Source organism: Peromyscus californicus, unplaced genomic scaffold (genome assembly GCF_007827085.1).
Source record: "Peromyscus californicus insignis strain IS unplaced genomic scaffold, ASM782708v3 Scaffold_16__1_contigs__length_79575227, whole genome shotgun sequence".
NCBI classification, from domain to species: Eukaryota; Metazoa; Chordata; class Mammalia; order Rodentia; family Cricetidae; genus Peromyscus; species Peromyscus californicus.
In genome coordinates, this window is record NW_026294458.1 from 71037243 (window position 1) to 71050169 (window position 12927).

Here is a 12927-nt window from a genome sequence, read left to right on the forward strand (position 1 = left end):
AAAATTCATACAAGGCTTCAAGTTGGGTAAGTTGATGAAGTATATACAATTTGAGAGACCAAATTGATCATGGTGATGACGACGACGATGGTGGTGGTGGTGGTGATGATGATGGAGATGATGGAGATGAGAAAACATCAATGCTAGTATAGCGTGTTCAGCTTACTCTAAAAAGTAAACGCAAACCTGGATTCAGAAGTCAATTCCACATAAAAAGATGCACAACAGTAATCATTAAGGAAAGACAAATCACACCTGCTCCACTGGTTATAGTAAAAGGGACAGATAAGTGATGGCGAAGATGTGGAAAACGGGAATCATCACACACTACTGGGAGAAATACAAGATGATGCATCTGCTACGGAAAACGCTCTAACGGGTCCTCAAAAGGCCGAAGCTTGAGTTTTCACGGGACCCACCAATTCCACTCCAGGGTGCATAATGAAGAGAAACAAAAGCATCCACATCAAATTTTCATAGCAGCAGCAATCAGAACAGCCTAAAGGGGAAATAAACCAAATACCCATCAACTGACGCACGGATGAACAAAGCCTAGCAGAGTCAGACAAGTGAATATCATTTGCCAAGAAGAGAAACGAAATATTGATGCATGCTACAATTCAGATGAATATATCATGGTAAGTGAAAGAAATTAATAACAAAGATTGCACGTTCCTTCTAAATGTGCAGAAGAGTACTCTGTAGACAAATGGGTGGGGCAGTAGGTTGTGCGGGCAAGAGTTAGCAGGAAATGAAAAACAACTGCTAACAGTGTCTTTCTTTCCAAAATGACTTTGAGGATTATGACAAAACTCTAAGAGCTACTGAGGTGTTAAGTATATGAATTATAGCTCAATAAAGCATTTGATAAAAATCAATTAGAAGGCAACGAAGCTATTACCAGCCACAATATAAATAAATTAATAACCCAGTATTTCTAGTTCATTAAAATGTGGGTCAAATCCTAAATTTAATGCACGAAACTTTCACAAAATAGTCTTTGCAGCCGATTCAATACAAGTATACCAGATTGGTTAGGGACAGGGGGTTCTGAATTCAGTGTGAAGCTTGAGTCCCACCCCATCACTCACAAGATGAATGACGCTGGATAATGCTAAAGTTCTGCAAGCCTCAGTTTCCCTACCTGAGGAGAAAAATAACAATGACTCTCAAATGGTTGTTACAAAAAATAAATGAGATAACTCCATAAGCTGCTAAGTAAAAGCTGGCACAGAAGAGCATTTGAAATCAACTCCATCTGAGTGGCTCTGTAACATACCAACTCTAGGAAAAGACACATAGAACACAGTTCCTGTGTCAGTCAAAACCAATCCAGGTGATTTTTACTGCAATGAAGGATTTACTGTCCTTACAGAAGACAAGAGGGACAATCTGTCTCAACCATGAGAAGATACAGAGAAGATGAGGTCTTCAAACCAGAAGAGAGCATGACCAGCCAGTACCCTGATCTCAGTCCTCATGTTCTTCAGAACTGTTGAAAAATAAAAATAAAAACAAAAAACCTACTATCTACATCACCCAATCTGTGATGTTTCGTTGTATCACCTTGAAATGAACTAAGACAAAAACCAGCTAAACCAGGAAGAAATCTGGGCAGGTGAACACATTTCAACTGGGTCACTAGGAAATGCTTGAAGTGAGACACTGAAGGAAAGGAAGGGAAAGAGAAACACCTCTCCCATGAGATGCTGGTACACAAACCCAGACCTGTGGAACTAGACGCCTCAGAACCACTAGGTGACAAGGAAGCCACTCCACGCCATCACAAGGGACAAAACAACCAGCTTCTGAGATTAGCGCAGCAGGCACCGCAAGGGAACAATACAGACGTTACCTGTATACTCTGACCAGGTCCCAAAAGAAAACGAAAAACACAAACTCTCCAGAGTCAGCATTTGGTGGCCAACAACTCATGAAAGGGCAAAGAACAAATGATACCCAAGCCAACTTCTTCATGCAACTGGTGAGTTCTCCCTCCCACACTGGAGACCTCCCATGATGCTTTTCTCTGACAGGACAAATGAGAAAATTACAGCACACTGAAAGAGAGAAAGGTGAACTCCCTATGCTTTTTCTTTTTACAATTTATAAAATAAAACCAAAACCATAAAAAGTTTCTCAGTCACTTAGTATTATTTTAAATGTACAAATAAAAGACAAGTCCTCTGATATTAAAAAAAAATCAAAACAAAAACAATAAATAATAGTGCTAGAATCCCAGCATTCAGGTCACAGGTGGGAGTATCAAAATACAAAAGTAGCATGGATATATGTTTTTTTCAATGTATTTGCTCTGTATTATGAACGTCTTTTAAAAATGTAAAACATGGCCACCATTTTCATAATTTAAAATAGTACAAAATGTCAAGCATTCCCCCTCTTCTAATCCAAACAGTGATCTCTAAGGGACACGAGCCACTAAGCAGTCCTAAGACAGTGCAAAATGATACCTGGTAAACACCTACTGTGCTCAAGCCAGGGCCACATGTCACTCACCAGGACCTCAAAAGTTTGCAGGATGGATCCTGTCTCAATACATCTGCACACATCCACAGATCTTTCACCCCGTCTTGCAAATATGCTCCAAACGGATCGGACAGATTTCCCAATCTGACACTGGGCTTGCCCACCAATACTGCACGTTCGCCCATGCAAGTTGTCCCTTACAAGGACAGTGCCAGTGAGCCTCAGGACCGAGCGGGGAGAGGTCCTGTATCTACACCCAGTCTGCAACCATCTTGAAAAAGCGTAACTGTGTGCCATGTAGATGCCCATACACATGGGGAAGCGTGAGGAACAGAGAGGAGAGAATTCCAGGTACCTGGTGCTGAAGCTTTATGCGCTGTGATTTTCCACTTTCCAGAAAGAAAACCTGGAATGGAAAACAAAATGACTTTCCAAGGTTATGTCACAAATCAGCCGAACAATCTAGGACAACGGACAGGTTTCCCGAGCTGACAGCTGCTCCTCTGTCTGTTAGGACCTGCTGTTTCGAAACGACCAGGCTCCATCCAACGGCCAGGGAGCAGAGCCCGGCTCTAAGTAGAACAAGCGGAGGTATTTGCTGGCTGATGACCGTATCCTTGTAACTCACTGTGGACCACTCGCCCTGTCATGGCCACAGGTGTTCACACGCTCCGCCTGTGTCCAGCACAGGGGAACACGGGAAGTTCAAGCTGAATGAGTGAACATAAAAGAAAAGGCTTGAGGACATGAAAGGAACTGAGGAAACGCATCATTAGATGTTTTTGTTTTTAAGTAAAACACTAGGAAGGAAGCACTTCAAGTACGTCTTTCCCCAATGTTCTTGAACAATTCTCTGTACTCGATCGCCCTTCAGAACTGAGCAACTTGAGATTGTTTTCAAAGTCAAAATGAGAGTCACAGCGTCCCGCCGTAAGTCCCCAAAACAGACCAAGGACTGGGAATGAACCTAAGGGGGTAGCACAGGCAAGATGCTCATAGTACTATGGGAATGGACAACCTCCCTCGGTAGTGTGTGGGGACCATGTCCTTCTTTCTCATTATAACAAACTTTTAATGCAAATTACAAGTGTCCAAAGCACAAGTTAGTAACGTCAGGACCGGATATGGACACACATACACACACACACACACACACACACACACACACACACACACACACACACACACACACCCCCCATCTGTTATGTAAACAAGACAGGTCTGCTGACAAGGTATAAGAAGCAGAACAGAGCGCCCAGAAGAGAGGACGAGGCGCTGGCTAACAAGAGCCCATCTTGAAGGCTCCTTCTGTACTTTTCATGCCTCAAGTTTTCTATACTTGAAGCCAGGAGGTGGTTACACAGACCTTTAATCCCAGCACTCAGGAGGCAGAGGCAGGTGGATCTCTGTGAGTTCGAGGCCAGCCTGGTCTACAGAGTGAGATCCAGGACAGCCAGGACTACACAGAGAAACCCTGTCTTGAAAAACAAACAAACAACAACAAAAAACAGGATTTGGATAAATCCTCACGTGCACCTTCAAGCTCATGAGAGAAGTAAACAATCTGAGAAACTGGAAAACCAAAAACAGCAGATAAGGCTGGGACTATCGTTTAGCAGTAAAGCATTTGCCTGGTGTGGGGAAGGACCTGGGGTCCATCCGCATCCTGGAAGAAAAGGAAGAAAGGAAGCTGCTAGGTCAGCACCACCCACTGTCAAGTGATAGTCAAGTCACACAGGTAAACGTTGCTGGTGGCAATCAGCTCCAGTTGTGCTAAGCAAGACACGGGAACCTTCTCTGCATCATGTCCCCCCACTCACACGTGCAATTCTTATGTTTAATGTACACTTAAAAACAAATTCATTTGTTTTTTTGTTGTTGTGTTTTTAAGAAAATTCTTCTGCAAAAGGTCACATGGTAAATACTGTAGGCTCTTCAGACCATGCAGTCTGTGTCTGGTCTCAGCTTCTGCTCCCAGAGCATAAAATCCACCATAAGCAAGGCATAAATGGGTGTGGCTATGCCAATAAAACTTTATTCATCCACACAAATTTAAATTTCATAACATTTTCCCAAGGGCATTCCATTGGATCTGTTAGAGTAACCTGTTTACAGATCATTTCAGGTTCTTTTTTGTTGTTGTTAATTTAAAATTAGCTTCCTGAAAAAGAAAATTTTAAAGGCAGTAGCAGAATTGGGCCCTTGGGCACCAGGTGTGCATAGGGCCGCCCCAGTTTGGGTTTACACATAGAAACCAAACGGTTGGCTGGCTATCCTTTCTTTAGATGCCGCTCTTCAGTTTCTTATTTCCAGTCTCCAGAGACAATGGTTTTAAACAATATTTGATGAGTAGTCTAACCTACTTAGTGAGAAAAAGCTTCCATTCGTCTCTTTTAGCACTGGCTTTCTCCTACATAAATCAGTTCCTAAAGCATATATTTATAACTATAAATGTCAGGCCTCTGCTCTGAGATTGGGGCTTTTCATTCTGTGCTCTGCCGCAAAGATACATCCAACATGACGAATTTATTTCCTTACATTCAGTAGTCGGAGCTCTCTGTGGCCCTGGAACACACTGTTTCCTGCAGATTCCTTGAGGTAGACATGCTCTTTAAGTCTCCCCCCAGGAATGTTCAGAAAGCATCTCCTAAAGCCAGAGCTCAAGGGAATGAGTGCTGTTCAGAGAACTTGGGTTTTCCTACCCTCATTGCCCGACTATCTTGCTATAGTATTATGAACATAAGGTTTTTAGTTCTGATTAAATAATCAATGATGTAAAAATCAGGAATTCGTTCTGAGGCAAGGTCTCTGTGTAGCCCTGGCTGTCCTGTAACTCACTCTATAGACCAGACTGGCCTTGTACTCACAGACATCCACTTGGTTCTGCCTCCCGGGTGTTGGGATTAAAGACAGGACTCACCAATCCTGTGCTGCTTTTTGTTTTGTTCTGAAGATTGCATGTATGTATGTATGCCTGAACGTGTGTATGTGCACCGCATGCATGTAGGAGCCTGAGATCAGAAGACAGCATTGGATCCCCTGAAACTGAAGTTATAGATGGCTGTGAGCTGCCATGTTGGTGCTGGGAACAGAATCTGGGTCCTCTGCAAGAGCACTAACTCCCTTTACCCAATGAACCACCCCCTCCCCTGCCCAGTAGTGTTCTTTTTTTTTTTTTTATGCAGGGAGATGGGGGGTGGGGTCAAGACAGGGTTTCCTGTGTAGCTGTCCTGCAACTCACTTTGTAGACCAGGTTGGCCTCGAACTCACAGACATCCACCTGCCCCTGCCTTTGAGTGCTGGGATCAAAGGCATGCGGCACCATGCCCAATGTCCTTATACTCTTTAGTCACCAGGAGGGCAGGACCCCAGGATCCACCTTTCATGCTTCTCTTCACTCTTTAATGCATGAAACTGTCATTAAGAAGTCATGTGTGCGAACCTCCATGCAAGGTTGAGCACCCCAACCCTAAAATCCGAAACGAAAAATGCTTGGAAACCTGGAACATCACACTCAAAAAGTCCTCTCAACCTTCCTAATGCTGTGACCCTTTAATAGAGTTAATCACGTTGTGGTGACCTCCAACCATAAACCTACTTCATAACTATAAATTTGCTACTGTTATGAACCGTAAATATCTGATATGCAGGATATCTCGTGGGACCCCATTCAACCCCCTCCCACAGGGTCACAACCCACAGGTTGAGAACTACCAACCTAAGAATAAAGTCTATGCAAATGTTGCAAAGTCCAAAAACTCTGGAATTTGAAACACTTCTAGTCCTGAACATTACAAGAAAAGGACCCCACCCCCCCCCCACCCCCACCCCATCCCCGGTTACTGCCACTGAAAACAAGCAATCCATCCGTTAACATCACTGTCCCCTCCAGTGTAAATACGACCTTGGTTTTGATTATTCCTGGAGAGAAAGCACTTTTCATATGAGCATCCCTTCAATGCAAGAATTAAGAACACGAGGGCATCTGTCTACACAGACAGAGATGCTGGGTTTACTAGGAATGTGTAGACAAGCGTCTCAGAGATGAACCATGATGCCAGCTCCACAAGGAACTGTGGTCTCTAGACCAAAGACTAATAGGTTTTAGATAAAACTTCATTATGGTTCTTGAAAAGTAAAAGAGCTGAAGAAAAAAAAAAGTCCAACATAAATGTACTTTGTATTGGATATATATTAGTATATTTGTATATTTATAGATATGTATATAATATGTACATTTATATTAATATATATATTTGGTTTTTCGAGACAGGGTTTCTCTGTGTAGCTTTGTAGCCTGTCCTGGAACTCACTCTGTAGCCCAGGCTGGCCTCGAACTCACAGAGATCCACCAGCCTCTGCCTCCTGAGTGCTGGGATTAAAGGCGTGCGCCACCACCGCCCGGCTTATATTAGTATATTTTACCATGCTATCAAGTCCAGAGCTTTGTAAAGAACCTATGTCAAAATACACCAGTTTTGATTGATCAAAAACATTGTTTTAACCGCATGATATTGAACTCCATTCAGCACAGGCACAAGTGGATGTCTCTACTTTCTCTGTGTGAAAGTTGGGTGAAATTTTCCAGGGTCAACACCAGGCCAATGCTGGAAGAGTTTTCAAAGCAAAAGACCCAATTCCTTCTGCATCTGTAGAAATCTAACCACAGGGAAAATGAGCCCCTGACCTGAGCACTCACTCTGGAGTAGCACCAGCCACACCTTGCAAGGAGCCAATGAGGAGAACCAGATCTGTCTACCGGACACCTTTGCAGACCACACCCTGGCACTCTGTCACACATTCAATCATCTACCTCCAAGACTATCATGGCAAGGCTGGGGTTGGTCCCACGAGCGTGCTCATGCACCCAGAAGCAGCAGTCTAAGTTACAAGATTCATCGTTTGCATTCCTCTTCCCAGACCTGCGTTCTTCCATCAGAAAGAAATAATGGATATTTACATTTTTTAAAATTTGCTAGACACTCGCAAGTCACAGAATACTGTTTTTCAATTGAGTTAGGTTTTGTGACCTTGTTGAAAACGAAAAAATGAACAGCATCAGAATAAGTGGGTCAACTTAAGGGGTAATGATTATACTAACACCCTCTCCACATTTCCGCCAGCGTGCCCAGCAGGGCCCCTCTACCTCTTACCCAGAAGATGCCAGAAGCGGATCCTAGACTGTGCAGATCCTAAAATCCGCACAATCCCACATCAAGGACCAGGGTTCCCCCACCGGCACTACAGACCACTGCTGGCATAGCTACACTCTTTCAAGGGAAGAATGCTGGAACCTCTGTTAGCTATTTCGTAAGGCTGGCACTGTTTGTTTGAATATTGAGTATCATAAAAAGCCACTTAGGCAGTTTTAATAGAAACAGAACCAGCATTTAGAATGCCCTAAATCTTTCTTGTCTTTACCACCAACTGTAATAATATACAATAACCATATGTCCTACATTTCCAGCAGAGTTTCGATTTCACGTATTTTGTTACATAAAATTAATAAATAGGCTTGTACAGATTGTCTAAGAATTCTTTTTACATTTTCCAAATGTTACACATTTGAACATATGTTTTTCTTATAATCAGAAGAAAAAACCCTCATAAAATATATAAAATACATAAATACATCTTTATATTATGTTCATTCAAAACTCTACAAATGAATGTTTATAGCAGCTTTATTCATAATTTCCCCAAAACTTGGAAGCAACTGTGATGTCCTTCCGAAGCCGGGTATAGAAACGCACGCCTGTAACACAAACAACTCAGACAAGGCGAAGGAACCGTGTGTACATCATACAGCATCATATTGTTCAGACCCAAAAAGGAAGGATCAAGCCACAGAGAACACGGAAGAATGTTCAATGTGCATTACTAAAGAAGGCTTGGTGCCGGATGATTCCAACTCACTGACGTTCTAGAAAAAGTCAAACGACAGAAACACTGAAGGGGCCAGAGGACGAGAGTGGCGGTGGGCAAAGAACACACAGGTAGAGAGCAGGGGACTTTTAGGGTGGTGACACTGATTCCGCAGGTCACAGGCGCTCCCTAGCTTACAATGGGGTTGTAGCCAAATAAGCCCATCCGAACCTGAAATCACCATAAGCTCCACACGCCTTTACCACCCAACTCGACACCAGACCTTCGCCGTGGCTACCTCGAAAGCGCTCGTGACGCTTTTACCAGTCTAGAGCAGGGCACACCGTGCGGCACAGCGTCTCTTTTATAACAGCGTATCAATAGCCCATGTAATCTAGTCAACACATCACCTATGGCCAGGGCATGGCATAGCATGGCATGGCCTGTGGCAGGGGCATGGCACGGCAGCCAGCCTGGGAAAAGATCTAAAGGTGAAAGCTTAAGTCGTTTTTCACTGAGTGTGAGTCACTTCCACACCATCAGAAAGGAAAACACACACACACACACACACACACACACACACACACACACACACACAAACCTAAACCTAAGTCAACCCACCATAAATTGGGGGTCATCTGTAATAACAGTACATTTTTGTCCAGACCCTCATAAAACCCAACACCACAAGTGGACCCCAATGTGAACTGTGGCCTCTGGGTGAAAACATTGGGTGAACAATGGTATATCGCTCTGATACAGGCAGTGGGGTGGTGGTGAGGCAGGGGCCATGAATCAGAGGGGATAGAGGGAACTCTCGGCTCAGGATGGACCCAAACCACCTCTAAAAGTGAAAATCTTTTCACACATCAGAGTGCACCAGCTCAGCGGGGCTCACGTAGCCTTCTCCTTCCTCACTCATGAGTCTTGGTGTCTTCCGATTTTAGCCGCCTATCACCTGCTACAGCCGTCATTCAAAATGAGTAACATGGCACCTGTCCAGAGGGGACTCAGCCTCTCACCAGGCCACTCTCAGTGAGGTAACAGCTGGCCCCACAGTGGATCGATGTTTGTCTCCGGGGGCAGCAGAAGCACACACCACGGCAGCAATGATGGAAGCATGGTGGTTTGCACCCGATCGGCAGAGAAAAGAACCAAAGGAGCCCTCCCGGCCGAGGGAACCTAAAGGCAGTAAATCACCAGATATGCCAAAGAGGCACAGAGGAGGCCCAGCCTGGTCCCTCTGACAGGAGAACTTAATATTGGAACCAACTGGGAAAACATGAATGAACGTTAGCAGAGACCACGAGGGTGCGAGAAGGTGCTAGACGAGAGAATATTGACTCCAGCGTCCATTCTGGGGAGGGGGCGGGCACAGCGGCTCCCTCGGCTGTTAGATAAAAATTGTTGTACTGATTGGGGAGGTTCCTAAAGAAGGGCACGGGATGCATGGAATTCATTAACAAGTATCTATGAAACTCTGGCCTAATGGGGAATCAACACGCAGCAGACATGAAACAGCACACCAAGCCTAAACTGGTTGGACGTAATACACCAACCTCGGATCTGTGAGAAAAGCAGGCAAGCTAGCGAATAAGTGGAACAGGCTCCCAGTGGATTTAAAATTCAACAGGAACATGGCTTTTCCCCCTTAATGGCTGTGAAATTGATTGGGATATAGGCTAATAGAGGTCCCCAGAGTGCTAAACTAAATTAGAGGAAGTCCTATAATTACAGTTAGCAGTTAATTATAATATGAAAGGAATTGTAATCAAAGTAACAGATGCACTATCATTTCCCATCTTCTCTGTAGAATCTGTCCAACAATCTCTGAGGAGCAGTCAAGGAGCTTGTTTTGTGGTCCAGCCTCCCTCCTGAAGATGAGGAGGGCCTGTGACCCTATTCTGCCCTGCCCTTCCTACCATGTGCAATTCCTCCTGCCTGTAATGCTCTTTCTCCAGAGTCCAGAAGGAAGCCTGCTCCTCATCTCTGCGTAGATCTCAAAATCGTACTTCCTCAGAGAGGCAGTCCTGACTCCGTCTGTCTGAAATAGAAATCCCAGCTAGCCTCAGTGCCTGTCCTCTTACCTCCACTGTCATCTCCGCAACATCAGCACCACCGGACTCTTGGTTTGCACAGTCTATTGCGCTGTAGACCATCACAGGATGAGAGCAGTGAGGTGGCTCAATTGAGAAACATCCCCCATGGGCTCACATATTGGGATCCTGGGTCCCCACCTGGTAGTGCTGTTTGGGGAGGTTATGGAACCATTCAGACACAGAACCTTGCTGGAGGAAGTACGCAACTGGAATCGGGGTTTAGAGCCTTACTCCACTTCCAGTTCTCTTTCTCCTTCCTGTGTGTGGCCAAAACTAGATCTCTCAGCTTCCTGCTCAGGCTGCCATTATGGACTTGTCCTTGGAACAATAAACCAATACAAACTCTTTCTTCATTAAGTGGCTTCCAGTCGTGGTATTTTATCAACAGAAAAGTAACAGCTCTAAGCAGTGACTTGTTAACCTGATTCCCTGAAAACACTGCCCAGCGCTGAACCGGACCTCAATAAGTACGATAAACTTAGAAGCATCCAAGAGTTACGTCCTAACACAATAGCCTAAGGTTCTAAAGCAAAACCTGGATGGAGGCTACCACAGTAGCAATGAAGGTGTGTCTTCAGATCAACTACAGATCTGTAATACAACACAGTCCGGGAAGGGAAATAAGCCTTTGAGATACCTTTCATGTAGCAGGTGCCATGTTCAGCCATGAAGAAATATAACCACCCAAGGGAGGGATGCATGTGAGTTTATAAATCCCTTAACAGACCACGGCAAAGAAGTTGGCTTGGCCAAAGTCAGGAGAACGGCAAGTACCAATTTCACACACAGGTCTTTTTACATCAAAAAGCAATACTGGACTGGTGACATGGCTCAGTAGGAAAGAGGGCTGCCACCAGGCTTGACGGCCTGGGTTCAATTCCCGGGACCCACCAGCTAAGAGGAGAAAAGTGGCTCCTGCAAGTTGTTCTGTGACCTCTGTTCCCACGTGCCCCACCCCCACAAACATGGAAAAGCCCACTCCCTATGGAAGGACACCTTGTTCAGCCTCGATTCCGGGGGGCGGGGCTTGGTCCTGCCTCAACTTGATATGCCAGACTTGGCTGACTCCCCATGGGAGGTCTTACCCTCTCTGAGGAATGGATGGGAGGGGGGGTGAGTGAGACGAGGGGAGGGAGGGGGAACTGGGGTTGGTATGTAAAATGAAAAAAAAAAAACTTTTAAATTAAAAAAAACAATTCCATGCTTCAAATCACTTTCTCCTTTCATTCCCTTCTTCTCTATTTCATCCTTTCTCCTGAAACAAAAACAATCTAGAAAAGCAGAGGATGACACAAAAACACCTCCACACGCCCCACTCATAACGAGCACACTGCATATTGTCAGGTCACCTTTTCTTTTTCTTCAAGAATAAAAGGAGAGTTTTCGGGGAATCAATCCCATTGTCTCTAAAATAAACCACAAACCACACCATCTATTCTCTTTCCACTGAAGTTTAGACAGAGAAACTGTTGGCAAGACACTCTGCCACTTGTACAACTGCAGTTATGTTTAAATTAAAAGCATTCTTGGCGCCAATTTGGAATTGTTCTTCCTGTTCTTTGGGACGTTTCGTTAATTGCCTGCAAACCTCAGGCCCGCGTGGTCTCCACGCAGTGTCGAATTTAAAGGTTTACAGTGAGACTGACCAACACACTTGGGTTTCACTTGCCCAATGCACCCTGCCAGAAAGGAGATGACCAGACAAAGCCTTGATAAAACCTTGTTCCAGTTTACGGCCGGCCCCGCTGGCCGGCTGCCAACCCGTTATGTCCTCACTTGGCTAGGGGGGAGTCGTTCCTGTCAAAGGCAGTTCTGTGTGGAACAAACCTCTCTCCCCCAGAAAGAAGCCCTTTCATTCCACTTCAGGAGTCAGAATGTGAGGGTGCCAGGCTGCTCTCGGCAGCATGCTGTGGAGGGCAGAAGAGAATGATCTAAGGGACGGAGGCAACAGGTCTCCACACTGGCCATTCAGGGAGAACAAAGGAAGTGGAGGCTTTTCAGTGCTGTGCTGTGGAATGAGAGCACCACAGACCGCCTGATAACCGCCTCAGCAAGCCTCAGCCTGCCTCTGTGCAAATCACAAGGGCCCACATGCCTCCCTGTGCTGGCTGGCTTCCTTGGACTTGCCCCTCCGCACCAGCAGCCTTAGGACCCGGGGGTCACAGGAAGTGCCTAATCTCTGCAAGCAAATGTCAATCTTCAGGGCAAAGAACATGCCTTTGTTCCTCAGAACCAGGGCTGAAACAAGGCTGGAATGACCACATGAACTCACCCCCTTGAATTCACAAAGGGAGCACCTGTTTTCAGGACGGTGTGGAAAATCTTAAAACAATCTTACTTTTTGTACTGTCTCTCTGAATGAATAACTCAGGATACGGTGGGCCTGAGGGAAACCAGGGCCTGTTCTCCCACATAACAGTAATGGTTCTTGTGATCAAGGGAAATGTGAAACTGTGTATTTTAAACAAACCACCAC

At 45.0% G+C, this 12927-nt stretch overlaps 1 protein-coding gene across 6 annotated transcripts in view; it reads right to left on the reverse strand.

The window, feature by feature from the left end:
• Tiam1 (TIAM Rac1 associated GEF 1) overlaps positions 1-12927 on the reverse strand; it is a 385599-nt gene that overhangs the window by 234582 nt on the left and 138090 nt on the right. Inside the window, exon 3 of one of the 6 annotated variants that reach the window (XM_052741100.1) lies at positions 2843-2893. The exons of the other annotated variants lie outside the window; for them this stretch is intronic. The gene's annotated coding sequence lies outside the window, so the exon portion shown is untranslated. The remainder of the gene's footprint in view (positions 1-2842; positions 2894-12927) is intronic. 6 annotated transcript variants of the gene reach the window in all.